This window comes from Alligator mississippiensis, chromosome 1, assembly GCF_030867095.1.
Source record: "Alligator mississippiensis isolate rAllMis1 chromosome 1, rAllMis1, whole genome shotgun sequence".
In the NCBI taxonomy this organism is placed as follows: Eukaryota; Metazoa; Chordata; order Crocodylia; family Alligatoridae; genus Alligator; species Alligator mississippiensis.
Window position 1 is genome coordinate 36,831,231 of NC_081824.1, and position 9,197 is coordinate 36,840,427.

The 9,197-nt window shown below is 38.0% G+C and overlaps 1 long non-coding RNA gene across 1 annotated transcript; it reads left to right on the forward strand.

Moving 5' to 3' along the window:
- Positions 1–1,356: 1,356 nt before the first annotated feature.
- On the forward strand, positions 1,357–6,635 carry LOC109284390 (uncharacterized). Its single transcript, XR_002091837.2, has 3 exons — positions 1,357–2,783; positions 3,735–3,853; positions 6,525–6,635. It is a non-coding gene; the product is annotated as an uncharacterized LOC109284390 (long non-coding RNA).
- Positions 6,636–9,197: the final 2,562 nt, after the last annotated feature.

The following is a 9,197-nucleotide window of genomic DNA, read 5'->3' on the forward strand; positions in this document are numbered from 1 at the left end:
CTAAGCTGCAACCTGAATGGCTCATGGCCCTGTGCCTTTTGTACCATGTTTGTCAGCTGTAAATCAGTGCTTCTGGGAAGGGAGAGGGGTAAACTGAAATATAAGGAATGCATCTCAGTGTGCTCCTTCAGCATCCCATGGGGGGCATTCCCATTGCCTCTTCACTCTGCAATCTCAATGATTCTGGCTATGGTCACCGGTGAAGTATAGCTCCCCACTTCTATTGACCAGCAGGAAATTTTAGTCCTTAAAACAAGGATATTTTGGCTTGCTCACTCATACTGCTTTCTTTTGGAGACTCCCAGGAAAGAATACTATTTTGCACTAAATATTGGAACAGGACTAATCTTTCTAATTGGCAATGCCTATTGCATGATATGCATCACTACAAATGAATGAATGAATATTTCCACACTGTGGTAACTATGCATCCTTGTGATGTAATATAGTCCATACGTATTTATCCTTTCAGTAGGTACAAACATTGACCTCTTATCTTTCATTAGATTATCTTTTTCATTCAGGCTGCTCTAAAAAAAAAAAGTGAAAGCTTTTAGCATTCTGTAGCTGAGCTGTCTGATGTAATATGTTAGAGGATATAGGTGTCGGTAGTGTGCAAGGAGCTTGAAAAATGACCAGCCAGTGCCAAGCCCACAGTGCATGTTGTCAGGAGGGCTAACAGTATAATAAATCAACCTGTCTAGTGCCAAGGGTCAGTTAACTTGATGTTTAATGCTATTTGGCCAGTCTAATCTGCCCAGGCACATTCCATTCATTTCTAAACTGTTAGTGTCATTATGATGCTAGAATTGCCCAAAGATGGATTCCCTAATACTGTGTTTTTTGGGTTTTAACATAGAAGAGCATGAAGGATTTTTTGCTCTCAAAGTTTGGGATAGGTAAAAGCTGTTTCAGGTTTTTAAAGATTTTTTTTTTAAGTTAAAGCAGTGTTGGGTAGACATGAAAAATGTGTCAGAGTGGTGTTTCCTATCCTCTTAGTGTAGGAAATTAAGGGGACACTTTTGGATACTGCTGCTTATTCTTTTGGGGGAGGATTCTTAGGTAGACAGGAAAATTTTGGAAATATAACAAGTGAAAGGCACCAAGCCTCCAATTCTCCTCACAGCAAATATATTCTAAAGCAGTGTCAGGCTGCCTCTTTAATCTATGGGATTTATACAACACTTTATTGCCTAAGTGCTGTCCCAACAGCTTTACTTTTGCATAAATTTGCATGTGTAAAATTGTTGAATTGTATTCCTCAGTGACCTTGCAAGGTCTTGTAGAACTTTCCAATGATATGGGAAAGGGTTCCAGTGATCTAGAGAGCGCATGCCAAACTAGGTATGACTCACTTCTGTTCATTATCACTGGTCTCTTTAACCCCACAAATAGGAAGGATGACCTTGCACTCTCACCTCTTCCTCTAATTATAATTACAGTAATTTGGATAGGTGTTGTTTCTTCCTCTTTCCCTTAGTAAATTTGGGTGTGTTCTCTCCAGCCATACTCTGGATCTCCTTTCAGTCTTACTCCCTATTATAAAGCAGAAAAGAAAATAGAGGGAATGGATTTCAGGTGGGAGAGATTTCCTTTGTCGTCTTTTCCTACTTCCTCACTTTGTCATCCTTTCTCCATCTGCAGACTTCATTCTGTCTCTTAGGATGCCACCAGGTAATGTTCTCATCCAAAGAGAAAATCGAGTAACCTTTCCCTCCCTCATTCCCAAAACAAGCTCCTCCAATTATTTCTGTTCCTCCAGCACACACAACACCTGAGTTACACACCCCACCCACTACCAATTAATTCTTTTCTTCTGGGCATAACCCTTCGGTTACCTATATTATGTGTCCACTCTTCCCGCAAATACTTCTATTCCTCCCAATGCATGTCCTCTAATTAACTCTATAAACACCATAAAGAGGCTTCTTAATCTTATTCCTTACCCAGAATGAATCCTATCATCCACACAGCCCCCGTTAACTCTGCTTTCCCCCATTCCTCCAAGCCAGGCTACTTCTGTCCTCAGAAATACTTATTTGCAGTCTGTGGGCTCATTCTGCTCCTTCACTGACCCCTGTTTTAAGCTGTACTGGACTGATTTGCTTTGCAATCCCTGTCAGCTGTACAATCAGCTGCCCTACCTGAGATTTTTGGAAGCAGGAGAAGCAGCAGTGGCAGGATCTTCATTTCCTTTTCATAAAGGTAGGGAGTGAACACAAAATCAAAGGCCTTTTAATCCCACTTTTGTAAGAGTGGGTGGAAGGAACTGCAGTACCACAAGGGTACTGCCTCTCCCTAATGTGCTCATTGGGCATTTAGACATCTGGAAGTGTGGGGCAGAGGGGCCAGCACTTTAATTAAAGTGCCCAGAGGGTCTCGTGTATCAGCATCCCCAGTGTTCAAAATGGCAGCGGAGGCAGTTTCTCTAAAGCTTGTTCAACTAAAGCTGTGCATCCCACAGTGCCAGGGGAGCCTGCAGCATGGTGCGACATGGGAGTTGAGGTGGGGCTTCCTGTGCACTCAGTGCAGTGATGTGTGTGTTGGATGGCTGCCCTTCTGTGTGGTGCAGTGGGGGAAACGGGGTGCATCTCAGGGTCTTGTGTCTCACACTGGTATGGCCCCCAGGGGATTTATGAAATGCTACAAAGTAGATCATATGCTATATGATTTACTTTGTAATTGTATCATTTTCTGTGTGGCCCCTGCAGGCATAAAGCCCTAGGCCAGTGAGAAGTTGGACAGCCCTTATCTGGAAAATGAGGAGGACTTTGATCAGAACAGTAAGTATACACTTTACACAGCAAGAGATTCAACAAAAAAGCACTAACTTAGAAAAACAGTCGAATGAGGTAGTTGAAGAATTGGACTGAATGTAGGATGATGACAGTTTTGGTGGGAATCTGGCTTGGTCCCATAAGCAGCCAAACACTACACAAGGGCAAAACCTTAAAACAATTTAGAGTAATCGGCACCTAAAGGACAGATTCCAAAGAAGAGTAGGTCCAACTGGCTAGAAGATTGGGAATTTGATTACTGCATTTTTGTTTTCTTCATACGTTTGCAAATGTCCATTCTGAAGTGCTCATTTTTATATTAGAGGAACAGTTACAATTACAAAGTCAGTCATGTAGCATATATTCTTTGTAGCATTTCTAAAAATCTTTGTGGGGTTTTCCATTGGCTATTTTAGTGATTTATTTTTCCAGGAAAAAACTAACCTCAGGATATTTTTTTCCCATTTTAAAGTAAGGTTCAACAGCTCTGGTTTTGTTGGTATAGACAGGTTCTGTGAAGAGTGTTATGCCTTTAGGCTAAGTGTTTGACCTGAGAAGCCAGTGACATTTGCAAAACTCTAGAGTATTGTGTTCCCATTGACCTTTTTTCTTAAGGACCAGGTACAGACATAACACTTTTACCAGTATAAGTGATTGGAAACTGGTCTGTACCTGTAACAGAAAGAAGTTCAGCACATAAAACCAACCTATACTCATAACAGAACAGAAGTTCAGCACACACAGACTGATTTAAAAATGGAAGAACCTAGTCTAAGATTTGCCCTCCCATCGAAGGGCAAATGTGTGTTCTGTTCCCTACCAGTTTTAACTATGCCACTTACAGAAAACTGCGTAACGTAGATCGATTCTGCATCAGGCTTTTTGAATGTCTGTACCTAGCCTATGTGTTATGCTGCTGTGTGGTAATTAATGTAGTTTTTTGTGTCATCTCTGTAGAGCCTTAGGTGGATTGACTTGTAAAATTTTTTATGAAGGAGCTGAGAGCATGGATTTATGATGGGTGAGCCCTCATCTAATAAGAGGGAGTGCAGTTTTCTTACCATGCAAAGAAGAAGGTAAGAAGGCATTCCCTACTAACTTAGCTTTTTACATCTTTATAAGTAATGGCTAAAGCATTAGTATGGGGCAGCTCAGAGTCTATTCAAGATCTGTCACTGATGTAGTCTATAATGAAATCCATTCCCATCATCTCAGTATCCCCACCTGCAATACAGGGCTTATTCACCTTTAAATAGATTTTAGATGTGTGAAAGGAAGCCTTCCATATGCACAACTTACTATTCTTGAGTAGGTAAGCAGTGGGTTCAAATAGAAGGCAGAAAACAAAGGGCATTTTATCATTTCATTCACTCTTGCACATGCTCGCATGCGCGCGCGCGCACACACACACACACACACACACACACACACACACACACACACACAACCCCCCCCCATTCAAAACCTCCATAAAAATTGGGTGTTTCAAACTCTGCTGCCACAGACACCACTGAAAATTCACCTAAAAGAGTAAGAAAACCTCAACCAAAAGAGCAGGAGAGGGGAGAAGAGGGAAATTGGGAGAGGAAGCACTGAGATCCATTTCAGAGCTGTAAAGAGTATAAAAACATCATAATGTAAAACCAAAGGGTACAACAGAAAAGAATAATGAGTAGTAAGAACCATGGGAAGGGAAAATAAAATGGATTCATTCATGGAACTAATTCAATTGATGCCCTAGATAGCAATGGGGACAGTGTGTGATGAGGCCAAATTGAATTATGTGAGTGGTCATTTCAAGGGTTTGCTAGGAATAACTGAGAAAGGGAAAAGGTGAAGAAATTAAAAGAAAACAAGAGGAATAATATTTCTGTTAGTGAGTTAAGACATCTTCCAGTGTGAGTACTTTTCCCAAAGAATTTCATGTTATGGTTTGAAATCTGAGAATTAACAGCAATTTACTCAAATACTTCCAACTTGACTGTTCATCTGTTCAACTTGTGGGGTCTATTTCCCATTTACTTAAACAGGTTTGTATCAAGCCCTTGATCTTTACCTACAGAGCACATTGTCCCTGTCGACTGTTCCACTACCATATAGAGCACATTGTTCTACTAGCATATAGTTCATTTGTTTATTTCACACCATAGCACAGATTCAACATAACATTGAATGTTAGGTTAATGTTGGGTGAGAGGAAGTTAAATGGGCAATTAGTTTACCAAATAATTTTTAGTATTATTACATTACATTTCAGCATGTCTAATACTTTGGCTAAACCTGATCTGCCTGTGAAGATATATATTGCTTTTGTTGTACTGTGAATGTTTAAAATATTGTAAAAGATCCCATACTAAATCTTTTTGTTATTCATTTTTTTTAAATGCAATATAAAAATCAGAAAAAAAATATGTATTGACCATAAATGAACTAAGTACACATCTGTCATAAATATTAAAGGGGAAAGAATTAAAAAAAAGGAAGAGGGAAGCGGAAGGGATAGACAAAGAAAAGAAAAATGTGGAAGGACTAATATTTTAATTGCCAAAATATTCTAGGAACTCATCCCAAACTACACTGAGCTTTTCAAAGCAATTAAGCCTGCTAAACATGATTCTCTCCATAGGTGTCAGCCATGGCATCTCATTGTACCAGATTTTGACCTTTGGAGATGTCCTGCTCTTCCAGTACAGTAATATAATCTAGTGTGTTACTAATAAGGCCCAGACTGCAATATGGGAAAGATTGCCTTAGAATTTCTTAGGGATACACCCAAGAACACACACATCTGCCAAAGATATTAGTGCTGTGTTCAAAACCATGTTAACTCTTACTTGTAATTTCTTTCCAAAAATAATTGATTATAGGGCATAACCAAAATATGTGATCAAGCATTACTGCATCACATTTCACATTCTGTGCTAAATCTTATTTATAAGTATTGTTCTGGTGTGTTTGTTGTTGCCCAGTGTTTACTGGCTGTATAAGACCTAGGGCCCTTCACCAAACAACTTAAAACTAAATCCTTTTTCTGCAACATCTTGCATATGATCAGAGGGAAATCACGTGGGCTTCATGTGGCAGCACAAACCAAGTAGGAAAGATGCTTGGTCAGGCAATAGTTAAGATAATATGATAACTAAAATAGTGATTACATAATAAAATGGAATAAAAATAACCTTTTTCCTTGTTGCAGTCATTTTACCTGGCTTTTTGGGCATATTTATTGCATTATTTAAATATTTTAATGTATTTGCTTTATTTTAGTTAGTTTTTAGTTTTCCTAAATCTTTCCTGATTAGGTCCTGCACAAATGGGAGATTAATGCTGTATTGCTTGGATAAAATGGTGAATTTTCATGGGACAACTGTAGTGTTTCTCCAGTCTGTAGCAAGAGGATAACTGAAGGGTTCTATAAATGAGGGGTGTTCCTTATATGATGCTATTGTCATCTGTATAGGAGGGGCATTTATACTAGTCCAGGAAAAGATATAAGCTTTTATTCTCTCTTCTCTAATCCTTGCTTTTCTCCACCAATTTTTTTTAGAAAACTTGACTGCTCAAATGTCCTGTCACCATGTATTGTGTGACACATCCCAGGTTGTGTTACATAATCATTGATTTGATTTAATGGGAGGAAATACTTGTCAGTGCAACGCAGTGGCTGGGGGAATGTGATGAGAAGTTTCTCAATTCAGACGAAAAACAGGCTATAAAACATTTTGCCTTGTTTTTTTACCCTCACAGGCAAAGGCCTTTATTCTGGATAGAAGTTGCATGCTTGCAGGACTCTCCATGAGTAATGTAAGAAAGGTAAGCTGCAGATGCCTATGGAACCCAAATAATGGCAAGCAGTTTGTATATGTACAGGGTCTTGATTTAAAGAGAAATGTTTAGTATGTCTTTAATCATAACAGTCAATACTTTGTTTAAAAAACCCTAAGCATGCAATGGTGCCTGCACAAAAACTCCTGGTTAAGTGGAATTATCAAGAAAAAGTGAAATTCTCAAATTATCCACCTCTAATCTTGCCCTCTGTCATTCATTGTGGTGGTCTTCCCTCTCTTGTCCTGTCTAAACAGGATCACTGTTGCGGATCCTGGCTCTCCACTGGCTGTGGTCTAATTTTGCACTTGTAATGATCTAATATCCTGAGGTCAGGAACAAGAATTGATTCATTTGAAAAAAGTATGTTACTGCAGATGGATTTGTCACCTGGTGTAAAATCTCTCTAGTACTGGAAAGTTCTTGTGTTTGTGAGACTCCTATCTTGCAAACTGTCTGTTGGCAAAGGCAGAAATTAATATTCTGTGTTGCACAAAGTGCATTGAATAAATGAAAGTGAAGTGATGTATATTTAGATTTTTGTAATGGGTAAGATTTCCAAGAAAGCAAAAATATGAAGCTTTTTTCAGAATAACTAACTTTCTGGTTCAAAAGATGATCTTAGGTAGCATTAGTAAAAACTCTTTTTCAGGGCCGAAGAAGATGGATCCTGTACTTGTGAGAGTAAGAGCTCTCTGGATCTGAAGGTGATAGCTTAGTAACAGGTAGTACTACAGATTTCAGAAGCTTATTGGAACAGATGGTACTGAATTTCCAGATAATATGTGGTCATTTAAAAAGCTCCAAAGCTCATATGTGGACCCCTAGTTAAACAAGAGCAGAAGAATCAACGTTCTAAATAAAGTTGGCTGGTAACCTTTTTTTAATCAAATACTTTCTGTTGAAAAAAATGCCAGTCCAAAAATACTGAAATTTGTCATTACAAAAGTTGAATTTTAACAAATTCCTCATCTCAAAAAAAAGGAAAAGGAAAATTTAGAAAATGTCCGTAGGTCTCATTTAAAACAATTCAAAACAGAAACTTTTTTTTCTCTATAGCAAGTTTTTGTTTTTAAACTTATTTTTAAAAGTTAAAAATGCCATAATTGAAATAATGTTTCCAAATTGTCAAAATTGACTCAATTGATGTAAGTTATTTTTTCTTCAAATTTCTAGTTCATGAACACATTTCAAGATTTTGAATTGTGGTGCTGCTTGGGATGAAAACAATTTTTTTAAATTAAAAAATATGCCTAGGGTGGGAAAACAATTATCTCTGGTAAAGATGAAGTTTCACTTCAGTCATGTTTCTGGGATGATGAAAAGCAAACTTGGTGAATATGCGATTGACAAATATTATATAGAAATCCATTATCATTCCTAACCTCCTAGTTCTGGTAGCTTGTGAGAGATGCTCTTTTACACATAATACTTTAAGGGCAAAAGTGATACATGTATCACTGTCCAAGAGCTGTTCCATTGTAACCTTTTGAGGCTTCAAAATTTGTTTTGGTTCCACATCAGAACAAGACAGTAACATTTTGAACACATTCACAACATTGCATTATTTCAAAAAGGGTATTTTGGATTAAAATTCTCTAGTGCTTAAACTCTCTCTCTCTCTCTCTCTCTCTCTCTCTCTCTCTCTCTCTCTCTCTCTCTCTCTCTCTCTGGTCATTTCTGGCAAACAACCCTGAACCTCGAATATCTTCTTGATCAGAATTAATCAAAACTGATAGGATTTGCAAAATATCTTGGCTTGACAAAATAGCATATTTCAATGAAATTCCATTTTACAGAAAAGTTCTGATCAACTCCAGAGAGATACTTTATGCAGAGATAGGCAAGAAAAAACCCCTTAGTATTTCTTTTTACATTTACTTAGGCACAGAGAATTTACCAAAAGCAGTTACATTTTATCTCAGTTCAGTTTATGACCACCCAAGAACAGGTTTTGTTAAACAAACAGATGCGGTCACAACTGGGGCAAGAGGCAAAGCTGTAAAAGATGAATACATCAATATATTGTTTGTGTTGCAATTAAAATTTTATATTATGTGCTAGAAATTCTGTCTACATCTACAACAAATAAAGAGAGAATTATAAGTTTTATGTTCTGAGGAGCAATATGTCCAGTGAGGCGGAACTTGATCCACAATTGTCAGACACAAATTGATAATAACTTATCATTTGTGAATGATATCAATCTAGGACAGTACTTCATAGCCCAAGCAACTCCTTCAAATGGTTCAGTAAAGTTTCAAGATCTACTGTATCAGAACCAGCAGAAAGATCTATCAGCAGGAGTACTGTAATTTAACTTGAATCAGCAGCAAGTAATAAATCATTTGTGACCTTAAGTAAAGCAATCCCAGGACTGTGGTACTCCCTGAAGCCAGACTGAAACCTCTCATATTATCCATTCCCAGATAAAATTGCCTGTAGTGAAAGGGCAACCATCTTCTTCAGTTGTTCCTTCCCCCACCTCCATTCAAAAAAGGACAGTCAGGTATCAGAAGGTAGGGCAGAAACCTGCAATGCAAGATAGGTAAAGCTTTGACCATTTCAAGTAACAGTGAACAGCTGCAAATTTCA